At 33.8% G+C, this 15,165-nt stretch overlaps 1 protein-coding gene across 1 annotated transcript in view; it reads right to left on the bottom strand.

Annotated features, from left to right (window-relative positions):
• Positions 1 to 15,165, bottom strand: part of LOC141509174 (uncharacterized) — a 1,085,709-nt gene that overhangs the window by 110,806 nt on the left and 959,738 nt on the right. The window lies entirely within an intron of this gene.

Here is a 15,165-nt window from a genome sequence, read left to right as displayed (position 1 = left end):
TATAAAGTGTTCATCAGAATAGGAAGAGTTGTTGTTGTCTGTCTATTTGTATGTCTGTATGTCTGTGTGTGTGTGTGTGTGTGTGTGTGTGTGTGTGTGTCTGTGTTTGTTTTGTTCTGTTTTACTTCCTCTGGGTGGGGATAAAATGATCCATGGCCAGTCAAATACAATTGTTCTAGGTCTCTGGACTGCTAAGAGGAGCTGCTTCTGAGGTTTTCATCTCACAGTGCTGCTGTTGATGTGCACATTGTTCTCTTGGTTCTACCCCTTTCACTCAGAATCAGACCAAAAGTCATTCTATGTTTCTCTAGAGGCCAACCATACATGATTTTTTATAGAACAATAGTATTCCATAGCATTCATGTACCATACTTTATTTAGCCCAATTAATAGGCATCCTCTCAGTTTCCAATTCTTTGCCACTAAAAAAGAGCTGCTATGAATATCTTGGAACATGTAGAACTTTCCCCTATTTTTATAATTTCTTTTACGTATAGACCTAGAGTTGCAATTGCTGATGATAATGGTATGAAGAGTTTTATTGCTTTTTGGGCATAGAACCATACTGCTCTTCAGAAAGGTTGGATATGTTCACAACTCCACCAGCAATGCACCATTGTCCCAATGCTCCCACAACATTGATCATTTTCCCATATTCACATCTTGGCCAATCTAATAGGTGTGAGAATATAACTCATTGTTGTTCTACTTTGCATTTCACTAACCAATAATGATTTGGACTATTTTTTCATATGATTATAAATAGCTTTAATTTCTTAATTTGAAAACTGTCTGTTTATATCCTTTGACAATTTGTCAATTGGAGAATGAATTGTGATCTTATAATTTTGATCCAATTCTCTGTATATTTTAGAAATGAGACCTTCACCAGAACTCCTAGTTGTGAAGATTGTTTCCCAGCTTCCTCCTTTCATTCTAATGTTGGCAGCATTGATTTTATTAGTGCAAAAGCTTTTTTTAATTTGATATAGTCAAAATAATTCATTTTGCAGTTTATAGTGTGCTCTAATTCTTGTTTGGTCAAAAATGTATGCTGTTTCCATAGATCTGATAGAGTATTTTTGGTCTATTTGTTTATCTATGGTGTCACCCTTTATGTCGAAATCTTGTACACACTTTGACCTTATATTAGCATAGAATATGAGAGGTGGATCTATGCCTAGCTTTTGCCATAGTATGCTCCAGTTTTGCCAACAGGTTTTGTCAAGTAGTGAGTTCTTATCCCAGAAGCTAAAGTCTTTGGGTTTGTCACATAGTAGATCGCAGATGACATTTACTGCAGTTTCTTTTGTACCTCTCCTACTCCACTGAGCCATTTCTCTATTTCTTAACCAGTTCCAGGCAGTTTTGATGACTGCAGCTTTATAGTATAGTTTTGGTTCTGGTAGCTAGAGCTAGATAAACTTCCTTTAGGTTTGTTTTCTCATCAGTTCCCGTCCTATTCTTGCCCTTTTGTTGCTATTTTTTTCTAGAACAGTAAAAGCAGTTATTTGGTAGTTTGATTGTTATGACACTGAATAAGTAATTAGATTTGGGGAGAATTGTAATTTTTATTATATTAGCTCGACTTGAGCATAAACATTCAATAGTTTTCCAATTATTAGGTTTGACTTTATTTAGGTGTGAAGTGTTTTATAATTGTGCTCACAGTGTCTTGGTGTGTCTTCGGAGATAGATTCCCAAGCATTTAATGTTGTTTATAGATTATTTTAAATAGATTTTCTCTTTCTATCTATTGCTCTTGGGCTTTGTTGTTCATATATAGAAAAGCTGATAATTTGCATGGGTTTATTTTAAATCCTGCTATTTTGCTGAATTTGTTCATTGTTTCAAGGTGTTTTTAAGATGATTTTCTTAGGTTCTCTGGATATAGCATCATATCATCTGCAAAGAGTGAAAGTTTTTCTTCCTCATTGCCAATTCTGATCTTTCCATTTCTTATCCTTTTCTTATTGCTACTGCTAGCATTTCTACTATTTTATCGAATAGTAATGGTGATAATGGACATCCTTGTTACACCCCAATTTTATTGGAAATGCTGTGAGTTTATTCCCATTACAATATTTATTGATGGTTATAGATAGACATTTATTATTTTAAAGAAATATCAATTTATATCTAAATTTTCTAGTTCTTCTTCTTTTCAAGGCAATGGGATTAAGTGGCTTGCCCAAGGCTAGCCGTGTGGCTATTTATTAAGTGTATTTAGCGTATTAAGTATTTATTGTCTGAGGCCAGATTTGAACTCAGGTACTCCTGACTCCAAGGCCAGTGCTCTATCCACTGCGCCACCTAGCCACCCCCATTTTCTAGTGTTTTAATGGGAATGATATATTTTATCAAAGACTTTTTAGCATCTATTGAGATAATCATATAATTTCTGTTGGTTTTCTATTGATACATTTAATTATCATAAATGTTTACCTAATGATGAACCATTACTATGTGCCTCTTATAAATACCAGCTGATCATGGTGTATTATCCTAGTAATAACTCACTGTAGTGTCATTGAGAACATTTTATTTAAGATTTTTGCCCCCCTTAGGCAAGGTGCTAAGGACCAAGTGATTAAAGTGGGTCAAAGGATAAGGAGACACTGAAGTTTAAAGTTAAGACCTTGCCTTTCTTCAGAGCATTTTTGCTAAACATAATGGTCTCATCTTGGACCTCTTGCATTGAGAGACAACCTAATTATGACCATATTTTTTAGTTCCATTCTCTTCAATTATATCCTACTGTTTAATTGTCCTAATAGAAGTAAAGTTCTAAAGAATTAGAAGTGTAATATCTTCCCTTTAAGGGTTGTATACAATTTGATGGACTTGACCAATATTTGTTTTGTTTTGTTTTGTTTTTTTACTTCTCTTTTTCATTTGTCTTTTTTTAATGCAACTCTTGAGTTATGTTTTTGGCAGTTGAATTTTTTGTTCACTTCTGTTCTTTGTGTCAGGAAATTCTAGAAGTCCTCTATTTCATTGATCATCCATGGTTTTCCCTGGCAATATATGCTGAATGTTGCAGGTTAGTATAATTTGGGTTGTAATTACAGGCCCTTTATTTTCCTAAATATGCTATTCCACGTCTTCTGATTCTTCAGTGTTGAAGCTGATAGGGCCTGTGTGAGTCTGGTTGTCTTTCCTTTATATTTGAATTATTATTATTATTATTACTATTACTATTATCATTTTTATTATTATTTTACCACTTGCAATATTTTCTACCTTAGTTGTGGATTCTGCTATTTGGTTGTTATACCACTTGGAGTTTTTATCTAGGGCTTTCTTCCTGGAGGGGTTCAGTGTATTATTTCAATGGTTCTGTTATTATCTTGCTCTAATAGATTTGGACTGTTTTCCCCTCATCATTTCCTGCATGATATTTTCCAGGTTCTTTTCTTCAACCAGGCTTTCTTGTAGTCTAATGATTTGTAGATTGTCTCTTCTGGATCTATTTTCCAGGTCATTCATTTCAAAAGGTAATTTACATTTTCTTCAGTTTTTTCATCCTTTGTATTTTGTATGATGGAATCTTGTATTCTTGTAGAAAGATTGGTTTCTATTTTATTCATTACAATTTTTAGGATTTTTTTCTTCATTTAGCTTCTGCATTTCCTTTTCTGGTTGACTATTTTTACTTTTAAGGAAGTTGATTTTTCTGGTCAATCTTTCATAATTTTCCTTTATGTCTTTCATTTGTTTTTGTCATTTTTCTTCTTCCTCTCTTCTTTGGTTTTTAATTCTTTATTAAGTTCTTTGGTGAATTTTTTGTTTGATATCAATTCATAGACTGCTTTTTACATGAGATGTGGCATTGCTGTCATCTCTGTCTGCAAAGTAGTTTTCTATAGTGAGTGCTCTTTTTGCTCATCTGTGTTGTTTTAACTCTGCTTCTGGTGTATAGGCATTATGCATCCAAGGTTTTTTTTTATTTTTGATGGGGCTGGGGTCTGATCTTGTCTCTGGGCAAGATGTTGCCTATATATTCCAGGTCTTGCAAGTGCAGAGTGTTTTTTCCTTCCTTTATGTCCAGGTTCTGACTTAACAGTGTTTTTTTTTTCCTGACCTAGTACTGTCCTTTACTCCAGTGTTCTCAGGTTTTTCACACTTTGATTGGTGTTGAAGTCTTCAAGTCCTTACTGCTGTCTGTCTTTCTATCTGCCAAGACCTCTGCTGTTGTTAAATTGTAAGGACCTAGGATTGCACTCCTGGCTTTCCCACTCCCTACCTTCTGGACCTTACTTCCCCGTTCCCTCACAAAGAGACAGATCTCCACTGAAGAACCTCCCTGATGTCTACAGTTGAATACTTTTTGAATGTTCTCTATTTTTTGGTGGGATCTGTGTAGTATGAATGTCAGAATAGAGACTTCATTTATCTTTGGTGGAGAAAAGCTCCAGGAACATGTTAGCTTCTTGCTGTCTTCTTGGCTCTGCCCTGAAAGTCTGGAGAATTTTCAAAAATGAGAGCAGGGATTGTGGTATTTTCTGTCTTTCTAACTCAAGGACTAGGCCCATAACTAGTAAGAATTAGATATTTAATAGACAAATGATTGATTTTTGAGTAATGGATCATTTTGCATTTGAGACACCCTTGATATATTTAGTTTGAAATCCTCAGGAAGCTTCCTACTTACTCATTGGCTACCTTGAATAGTTAGTTATATGCACAGAGATGACATCCTAGTCTTTAGGACCTGATTAGATACCCAAAGGCAGAAAGTCAAAAGACAGAAGAGGATCTAAATTCACTCACGGTTCCCATGAAAATAGGAGTTTCTTGGAATGTAGGTTAGATGGAGAACATGGGGGGACCAAAGAATAGTGAGGTATAGATAAGAAAAAAGCATTCTCAAGTCTACTTCTGGTCTATGAAAACACTTTCCTACTTTCCTAATGGACATTGTATAATTCTTACTCTGGAGAGTTGTGTTTATTCGTTTTTAAATTAGTTTTGGACTAGGGATCAAAGAAGCATTCTATGTATTTTTTCTGATCATTTTGATTTCAAATGCATCATCACTAATTGAAATGACAGCTTGTCCAATATCTAAAATAGTACAGAAATAAAGTGGGTATAAATGTATGAATTTCCATTTCTTAGCTTTCAATTAATTAAATATTACATGTGTATATTACCTACATGTGCATGTGAGTTTCTTCCTTATGTTACCTTCAAAATTGGCCAGCTGAATCTTCTTACTCCTGAAAATTCTTCTGTTCATTTCTGTGTATTTAAAAATGCATATATAATATATACATATGTTTATATAGATAAGAATGACCTGCCTTCTCCAACATTACTGTAATTGTTATAAATATCTATATAAAAACTCTACCAAAGAAAATAATAGACTAATTTAAAATGGAATAACATAACAACCATTTATATAAATATGAAAATACACACATATAATAAATTTTACATATAAAATATAATTTAATCTTGCATGTATACATGTATATATAATTGCATACATACATGTATGTATCTATAAATATATAAATTATGGATGTATAAATGAATATATATATGCATATACATATACATATAATTTGTGTTCATATTTCTAAATCAATTATTGGATTAAATGCTTCATCAGAGGGTCTCAGAAGGCATGCCTAGTCATTGCATAGTTCAGAGTTCTAAAGATTTTCATAGTCCTATCAGGCAATGATCAACTTTGATGGACCTGCTCACTCCATCAGTGCAATGATCAGGGACAATTTTAGGGGATCTGTGATAGAGAATACCATCTGTATCCACAGAAGGAATTATAGAGTTTAAAAAAAGACCAAAGAGTATTGACTTCAATTTTTATAATAGTTTACTTATATATAAGTTGTTTTAATATATAATAAAATTTCATTATTTCTAATGTTTTCTTTCTTCCTTATGAATGTTTTTTTCTTCTCAAAACATTTAATTTTGATCTCTGCATTTCATAGATACAAATGTAAAGACTATAGCATATTGCCTTCTGTTGGGGTAAGGGGGATGGAAGAGGAAAAATTGTGAAATTCAAAATCTTGTAAAAACATGATTGGTAGAAAGTACAAAAAAGGTTTTTTAAATAATATTGTGTTCTTCAAGGAAGCCCATTATCACCACTAATATTCAATATAGTATTAGAAATGTTAGCTTCAGCATTTAAAGAAGAAAGAGAAATTGAAGGAATTAGAACTGGGAAGGAAGAGACAAAACTCTCACTCTTTGCAGAGGACATGATGGTCTACCTAGAGAATCCCAAGAAAGCATTCAAAAATTTATTGGAAACAATTAAAAATTTTAGAAATGTTGCAGGATATAAAATGAACCCTCATAAATCCTCAGCTTTTCTATACATCACTAGCAAAATACAGCAGGAAGAGCTAGAAAGAGAAATCCCATTCAAAGCAACCTCAGACAATATAAAATACCTGGGAGTCTTTTTGTCAAGGCAGACTCAGAAACTTTTTGAAAACAATATAAAACATTTCTCACACAAATTAAACCAGATTTAAATAACTGGGCAAATATCAACTGCTCATGGATAGGTCGAACTAATATAACAAAAATGATAATTCTACCAAAATCAACTACCTGTTTAGTGCTCTACCAATCTAAATTCTAAAAAATTAAAAGAGTTAGAAAAAGTTGTAAGTAAATTCATATGGGGAAATAAAAAGTCAAGAATTTACAGGAATTTGATAAAAAAAAAACTTTAATAAAAAAGAAGGTGGCTTAGCCCTACCTGATCTAAAATTATATTATAAAGCATCAGTCATCAAAACTGTCTGGTATTGACTAAGAAACAAGAGTAGTGGACCAGTGGAATAGACTAGGTGCATTAGCAGGAAATGATCTTAATAATCTGCTGTTTGACAAGCCCTGAGTCCAGTTATTGGGATAAAAACTCTCTCTTTGATAAAAGCTGTTGGGAAAATTTGAAGTTAGTATGGAAGAAACTTAGATTAGACCAACACCTTACACCCTATACCAAGATAAGAAACAAATGGATACAGGATTTAGACATAAAAAAACCAATACTATATGTAAACTAGAAGATCAAGGACTAGTTTGCCTGTCAGACCTATGGAAGGGGAAGCAGTTTATGACTAAGGAAGAGATGGAGAACATCACTATAAATAAACTAGATGATTTTGATTACATTAAATTAAAAGGGTTTTGCGCAGACAAAGCAACTACTACCAAGATCAAAAAGTGTAGTAAACTGGGAAACAATCTTTACAACTAATATTTCCAACATAGGACTCATTTCTAAAATATACAGAGAACTGAGTCAAATCACTTTTAAAAAAATTCCATTCCCCAGTTGACAAATGGTCAAAGGATATGCAAAGTCAATTTACAGATGAGGAGATCAAAGCAATCCATAGTCATATAAAAATTGGTCTAACTTATTACTTATTAGAGAAATGCAAATTAAAGCTTCTCTGAGATACCAGCACAAACTCTCAGACTGCCCAATCTGACCAGAAAGGATAATGATTATTGTTGGAAGGGTTGTGGGAAATCTGGGACATTATTACATTGTTGGTGGAACTGAGAACTTATCCAACCTTTCTGTAGAGAAATTTGGAACTACACCCAAAGGGCAACAAAAATGTACATACACTTTGATCCATCCATACCACTAATGGGTCTATACCCTGAAGAGATGATGGGAAAAGGGTAAAAACATTAACTTGTACAAAAATATTCATAGCAGCCCTGTTTGTGGTGGAGAAGATTTGGAAATCAAGCAAATGCCCTTCAATGGGGAATGGCTTAGCAAACTATGGTATCTGTATGTCATGGAACACTATTGTTCTATCAGAAACCAGGAGGGATGGGAATTCAAGGAAGCCTGTAGGGATTTGCATGAACTGATGCTGAGTTAGATAAGCAGAAACAGCACTCTAACACACTCTAACAGCAACATAGGGTGATGATCAACCTTGATGGACTCGCTCATTCCATTAGTGCAACAATCAGAGACAATTTTTGGGCAGTCTGCAATGGAGAATACCATCTGTAACCAGAGAAAGAACGGTGGAGTTTGAACAAAGACCAAGGATTATTACCTTAAATTTAGGGAAAAAAACGATATCTTATTGTCTGATCTTGTTATCTCTTATACTGTATGTTTGTTCCTTAAGGATATGATTTCTCTCTCATCACATTCAATTTGGATCACTGTATACCATGGAAACCATGTAAAGACTGGCAATTTCTCTGCTCTGGGGGGTTGGAGGAGAGAGTAAGATTAGGGAAAATTGTAAAACTCAAAATAAATAAAATCTTCAAAAGAAAAAATAATATTGTTTTCTTTGTATAAGGAATTTTTCTGGTTCTGCTGCCTTCACTCTACATCAGTTCATATCATCCAGGATTCTCTGGGATTATTTCATTTGCATTTTATTAGAGTATATTAGCATTACATTGTTTTTATTTACCTTAATTGGGGCATTGACTAAAAAATAGTCTCAAGAAATTCCTCTTTAGATCCATGATTAATGGATTGCCATGAGATTCAGTTGAGTCATACATTTGATAAAATGAAGTATAAAGTATAAAACATAACTGAGAAGCACCTAACAAAGAAATGTTTGGTCAATGTGGGGAGGAAAAGAGGTTTTTAATTGACTGTGAGTACAAGGGGAAAAGGTCTATCTAGCAGATGATATGAGTTCCCATCGGGAGAAGGAAAAAAAACACCAAAATATTACTTGATCAGCTTCAAAATCTTCAAAAACATATTCCTGCTCCGGGTTATGAAGACTTATTATTGTCAGCCATCTCATCCTTTAACACATTTTTCAGTTCCCTTCACAGTTTAAGAGCATGTGTGAATGTCAACCACACTTTGGGCTCCTTGTCCAGAGGAAGGCTACCACCTCTAGGTCATAGGTATAATTCCTGAGTCTGTACTTCCTACTACTGTATCTCAGATGCCCCTATGGATGTGCTTACCCTCTAAAAGTTAACTAGGAGAAAAAAATAAGAATTCAAAGAAAAGGAATTTTCACAGGCGCAATAGCAGGAATAACAATACAGATCGTTTCCCTTGTATTCCTAAGGAATATTTTCCCAGAAACACAGGCATGGTTTTTAGGAAGAAGAACAAAATGAGCAGAACCAAAAGAATATTGCATCCCATAATTGCAGTTTTGTTGTAAGGAACAACTTTGTGCAAATGAATTATTCTGTCCATTGTAAAAGGTCAAATTAGCTAGAAAAGACATGAAGAAAGAAGTGTGTATAGCATATTTTACATATATAAATATAAATATGTAGCTGTATATTTGTATGTTTGTGTGGCTGTGTGTGTGAACATACACATAAACCTATCTGTTTCTAATAGTAGTCATCTATTGGCTGAGGAGAGGAGAGGGAAAAAGAAGAAATTTACGTACCTTTATGAATAATTGAAAGGAATAGCATGTTAAACAGTAGACTTGCAGTTTCATGTACAATTACCTTTCTATGGTACTACATTATGGAAATGCCTGCTTTATTCCAAAACTTAAAAATTAAATAAAATAAAACCTGATATAGAGTTAAATGGCAGTGACACCCATGTAGAGGATAAATGATGCCAATGGTATTCACTCTTCTGACCTTGGCAGGCCACCAAGAGGGGATAAGCTCATCCAAAGGTACATTTATGAGATTCTCTCACCACTCAATAAATCAATGATATGAAATAATTTTATGAAGAATTCATTGATTCCCAGAGGATAGGCCCCTCTCTGTGGTAAACTCAGTGTTCGTAGAGGATCATTAGTTTCAATACCATTATATAGTATGTGACAATATAAATACAAAGAAGAATAATTGTACTGATTATCAGAAGAGATGAATGTCTACCCATTAGAAGCGAGAAAGACATGCCCCCATCTATTTTGTTTCAAAATCGTAATATCCAAATAGTGAAATGGAAACATCTTCTTTCTTCTCCAAGTGATGGCCAGAATTCTGAGCCAGAGCTTCTGACCCATCCTGCTCCTTCTCATGTCATAGTGACTGTGTTCAGTCTAAGATTAATCCTGTGGTTAAACTTGGACCATAGTCTTATAAACCTAATCTTTGGCTTTTCAGGACACCCTCCCTTATATTTGCTGGAAGGCAATCCCAGGGGTTTATTATGGCATTTTCTAATTTACCATATTAGAAGCTTAATAAACGTATTAAATAATTGATAGATTATTCTAATTGTGTAACAGTTCTTTTCTGATGAAGTAAGATAAATAAGCAAAACTAATAATAGAGTGATCTCATCTGAAAATATACATGACTACCCACAAACTATAGCATCCTTTTCTGTATGGAAAAAATATAGTAAGGAGAGAAGGGATTCTGGGAAGATGATAAAGTAGGTCAGAAACATGATCCTTGTATTATCTACAAAGAGACATAGTTTCATGACCTCCTTGGCTAATCTAATCCCTTCAATATCTTTGTTCTTATTGCTAAAGCTAATATTTTTTAATTTTTAAAAAAAATTATATAAATGTTTTATTTATTTTCCAGTTATGTATCATCATAGTTTCTACCAATCATTTTTTGCATGCAATTTTCTCCCCCCCCATAGAAGGCAATATGATGTGACCTTTTTTTGTTTGTTTTTTGTTGTTCCCCCCCCCAAAAAAAAATTACAGGCTCAAGTGACTTGCCCAAGTTCACACAGATAGAGTGAGGTCTTATTGGAACTCAGGTATTCCAGACTTTCAGGTTGGTGCTCCATCCACTGCACCACCTAACTACCTTTGATATAATCCTTATATTTGTAAAACTAATATTTTAAATATAATATTGGATAATAATATTTACCTTTCATTCTTGAAGAAGACGGTGACATCAGGGGAGGTGATGCCATGGAAAGAGCATGAATTCACTTTGAGTGAAGGTGTGCTGTAACAGGCATCCTTGTTTCACCTCTGCTCTTCTTGAGAATGTTTTTAGTTCATTCCCTATTGCATAAAATGATTGCTAATGGTTTTAGATAAATATTGCTTATCATATTGAGGAACGCTCCATTTCTTCCTATTCTTTCTGGTGTTCTTAAAAGAAATGGGTGATGGATTTTACCAAAAGCTTTTTCAATATATTTTGGGTTAATCATATGATTTCTGAAAGGTTTTTATTGATATGGTAAATTATTTTGATGGTTTTCTTAATGTACCATTTCTGCATTGCTGGTATAAATCCTCCAAGACCATAGTGTATTATCCTAGTGGTGATTTGCTGTAATCTTTATGAACATTTTATTTAAATGTTTGCATCAATATTCAATAGGAACTTGGTCTATAATTCTTCTTGTCTATTTTGGTACTTCAGAGTTTAAGCATTGTACCACATTGCTGTCATAAAAAGGAATTTAGCATATCTACCTTCCTATTTTTTTCAAATAGCTTAAATACAATATAAATTAATTATTCTTTAAATGTTTGGAGGAATTCACTGGAGATTTTTTTGTTCTTTAGAGAGTTGATTGCTGACGTGTTCAATTTCTTTGTCTGCCTGAAATGGGATAATACAACTGCTTTATTTCCTCCTCTCTTAATGTGGAAAATTTATGTTTTTTAGCAAATATTCATCCATTTTACTTTGCTTGTCAGATTTATTGGCATATAGTTAAACAATTCTGAATTATTTCATCTACATTAGACATTAGTTCCTCTTCTTAATTTTTTACTACTTTTCTTTTTTATAATTAAATAAGCAAAGAATTATTTTTGCTCTTGCCTTCCCCCCCCCCAAAAATTAATTTATATGTTTTTCAATTGGTTCAGCAGTTTTCATTTTTTCTCTTTTGTTAATCTTTCTTTGATTTTCAAAATTTCTTGTTTGACATTTAAATGGGGATTTTTAATTATTTCTTTTTATATTTTTTTAGTTATATGTTTTGGCAGCAACCCACAACTTTTGGTATGTTGTCTCATTATTCTCATTAATTTGGTTGAGACTACTGCTTCTTTGATTTGTTTTTGGACCCACTGATTCTGTAAAATTAGATAATTTAGTTTCCAATAATCTAAACTCTGTCTTTGCATTTAATAGCATGCTGTGTTTATTGAAAAATGACCTGGAATGGATGCACTTGATATGTCCATCTTTCTACGTTAGGTTGTGAGGTTTATTTTTAACCCTAATCCATCGTCATTTTTTCGTGTAGGTGCCATGTACCACTGAAAATCAAAAAAGGCATATTCTTCAGTATCTTCATTCAATTTTCACCAGAAGCATATGATATCTACCTTTCCTAATATTCTATAATGTTCTTAATTATTTTTCTTATATATTTTGCTTTAGACTTACCTAGAATGTGTGAGGTCTCCAATAGGAAAGTTTTGGTGTCTGTGTCTTCCTGTTATTCATTTAGGTTCCTCTAAGAATTTGGATTTTGCTTGGTGCCTATTTGATTAGTATTGATATTGCTTCATAATCTATGGTACTGCTTAGAAAAATGTAGCTTCAATGTGTATGTAGAAAATTCACCTGACTTTTCACTGCTTGGGGGGTGGGGTGGGGGTGTAAACGGAGGGTGAAAGGAAATTATCCCCACTTAAAAATATGCATGTGGATAAATGTTGAAAAACTTTAATAAAATGTAATTGGGAACATAAAATAAAATAATTAAAATATAGTCTCCTTCCTTATTGCTTTTAATTAAATCCATTTTTGCTTTTGTTTTGCCTGAGATCAGGATTGGTACACCCATTTTCTAACTTGTTTTGTTTTGTTGTTTTATTTTACTTTATTTAAAGCATAATATATTCTGTACCAGTCTTTTACCTTTATTCTGAATGTATCTCTCCTCTTCAAATGTGCTTCCCATAAATAACACATGATAGGATTCTGATTTTAATCCCATTCTGCTATTCACTTTCATTTGATGGGAGAGTTCATCCTATTCATATTCCCAATTCTATTTACTAACTCTTTGCTACTCTCCAAGTTATTTCATCATTTGTACTTTTCTCTTTCCTTTAATTCTATACTTCCTCTCAAATGTTTTGTTTACAACCACTACCTTCCTCAATCTGCCCTTTCATAACTCAACCCACTCCCCTTCCTTTAACCTTTCCCTTCCTACATCTACCTTCTTTTTTTCCCTCCCTTCTATGAGGCCCTCCTTTTTTTGTTCCTTTTCCCCTCTCTTAATTCCCTGTAGGGTAAGATAAATTTCTAAACCACACTGATTGCCTATATTATTCCCTTACTGTGCCAAACTAAATGAAATCAAAATTCAAACAGTTCTTACCCCCTCCCTTCTTTTTTCTCTATAGTAATGGGCCCTTTGCACCTCTTTTTGCAATTTAGTTTACCATATTCAGCCTCCCCCTTTCCTCTTTTCCTAGTGTACTCCTTTTTTATCCATTATTAATTTTTATATCCTTTTGACAAAATCATTTGACAAAATCCTCTATTTAAGTATAAACATTTTGTAGGAGATAGTTACAAGAGTTACAAGTATCATCTTCCCATGTCAAAGGCAAACAGGTAATCTTCCTGTACAACTTTATTTTCCCTTTCCAATTTTTTTGTTATGCTTCTCAATTCTTGTGTTTGAAGGTTGAATTTTCCATTCAGTTCTATTCTTTTCACAGGGAAAATCAAAAGCTCTCTATTTTTTTCAATGTCTATCTTTTTACCTGAAAATATATGCTCACTTTGGCAAGGTAGTAGAATATTGGTTGAAATTAAAATTCCTTTGACCTCTGGAAGATTATATTCTTGGCCTGGCAATAATTTAATGTATATGTTAAGTCTTTTATATTACTGACTGTGGCTCTTTGATATTTGAATTGTTTTTTCTGCGTATTTAATTCTCGGTTATATACCAAGGTCTTTTGCCTTCCAGAATATCATATTCCAAGCCCAGGAGTTCTTAATGAAGATGCTGCCAAATCTTGTGTAATACTGACTATAGTGCCATGGTGGTTGAAATATTTGTTTCTGGCACCTCTTAGCATTTTCTCTTTGACTTGGGAGTTTTGGAATTTGGCTAAAATATTCCTGGTTGTTTTTCTTTTGTGATCTCTTTCAGGAGGTGAATTATGGATCCCCTCAATTTCTCTTTTACACTCTGCTTCTAGGATATCAGGGCAATGTTGCTGTATCATTTCTTGAAAAAAAGAAATCCAGGCTCTTTTCCTGGTCATCGCTTTCAGGTAAGGCAATAATTTTTAAATTATCTCTCCTTGTTCTTTTTTCTAACTCAGTTATTTTTCCAATGAGATATTTCACATTTTCTTCTAATTTTTTGTTCTTTTGTTATTGTGTTATTGTTTTTGAGTTCTTGCAAAGTCATCAGTTTCTTTTAACTTCATTCTATGTTTGAAAGAGTGATTTACAGCAGAGAGCTTTTTTATCTCCTTTTTTAAAAGATAATTCTGCTTTTTAAAGAATTCTTCTCCTCATTTGCCTTTTGGCTTTATCCATTTGGCCTAAATTGATTTCTTTCACCAAGAAACTGCCTTGTTTTTCAATGATTTACCTAAATCACTTTCATTCCTCTTGCCAATGTTTCCTCTACCTCCTGTACTCGTTTTTCAGTCTTTTCTTGAATTCGTCTATTGCCTAAACCCATATCCTATTTCTCTTGGAGGCTGTGGATACAGAAAATTTGTCTTTGTCATCTTGTGAGTATGCATTTTTGTTCTCCATGGGACCAATGGTATTTTCTATGGTCAGATTCTTCATTTTCTGTTGTTTGCTCATTCCCTCTGCCTATGACTAATTTATTGCACTTCTAATGCTTTGGGGTGACTGGGATATCCAATAGGGACCTCAATTCCCCCAAAGCCTTATGAGAGCCTCTGACTGCTCTCTCACCTGTGCTCTTGTATGTGGATGATCATAAGCACTCCCCTCTGCCTTGGAGCAATGTGGAGGGCCCCTTGCTCCTCTAAGGTAGCATGGGGTGTAGACTGTGAACTGGATCTAAGTGTGGACAAGTAGAAGGATCTTGCCCCAGGGAGAACTGAGACACCTTTGCTGTCTCTCCACACTCCTTTACCAATTGTGTGTTCAGAACTCTGTATGTGCAGGAGGGTTCCACAGGTTCTGGTTGCAAGTTCTCACCACATAGCTATTCTCTTAGCTTTCATTTTTCAAGAAGATAACATCAGGAAGCTGATGCCATGACTAGCACATGAA

This window comes from Macrotis lagotis, chromosome 1 (genome assembly GCF_037893015.1).
Source record: "Macrotis lagotis isolate mMagLag1 chromosome 1, bilby.v1.9.chrom.fasta, whole genome shotgun sequence".
NCBI lineage: Eukaryota > Metazoa > Chordata > Mammalia > Peramelemorphia > Peramelidae > Macrotis > Macrotis lagotis.
Note: the sequence above shows the minus strand (reverse complement) of the source record. Positions and strands in the feature narration are given on the sequence as shown.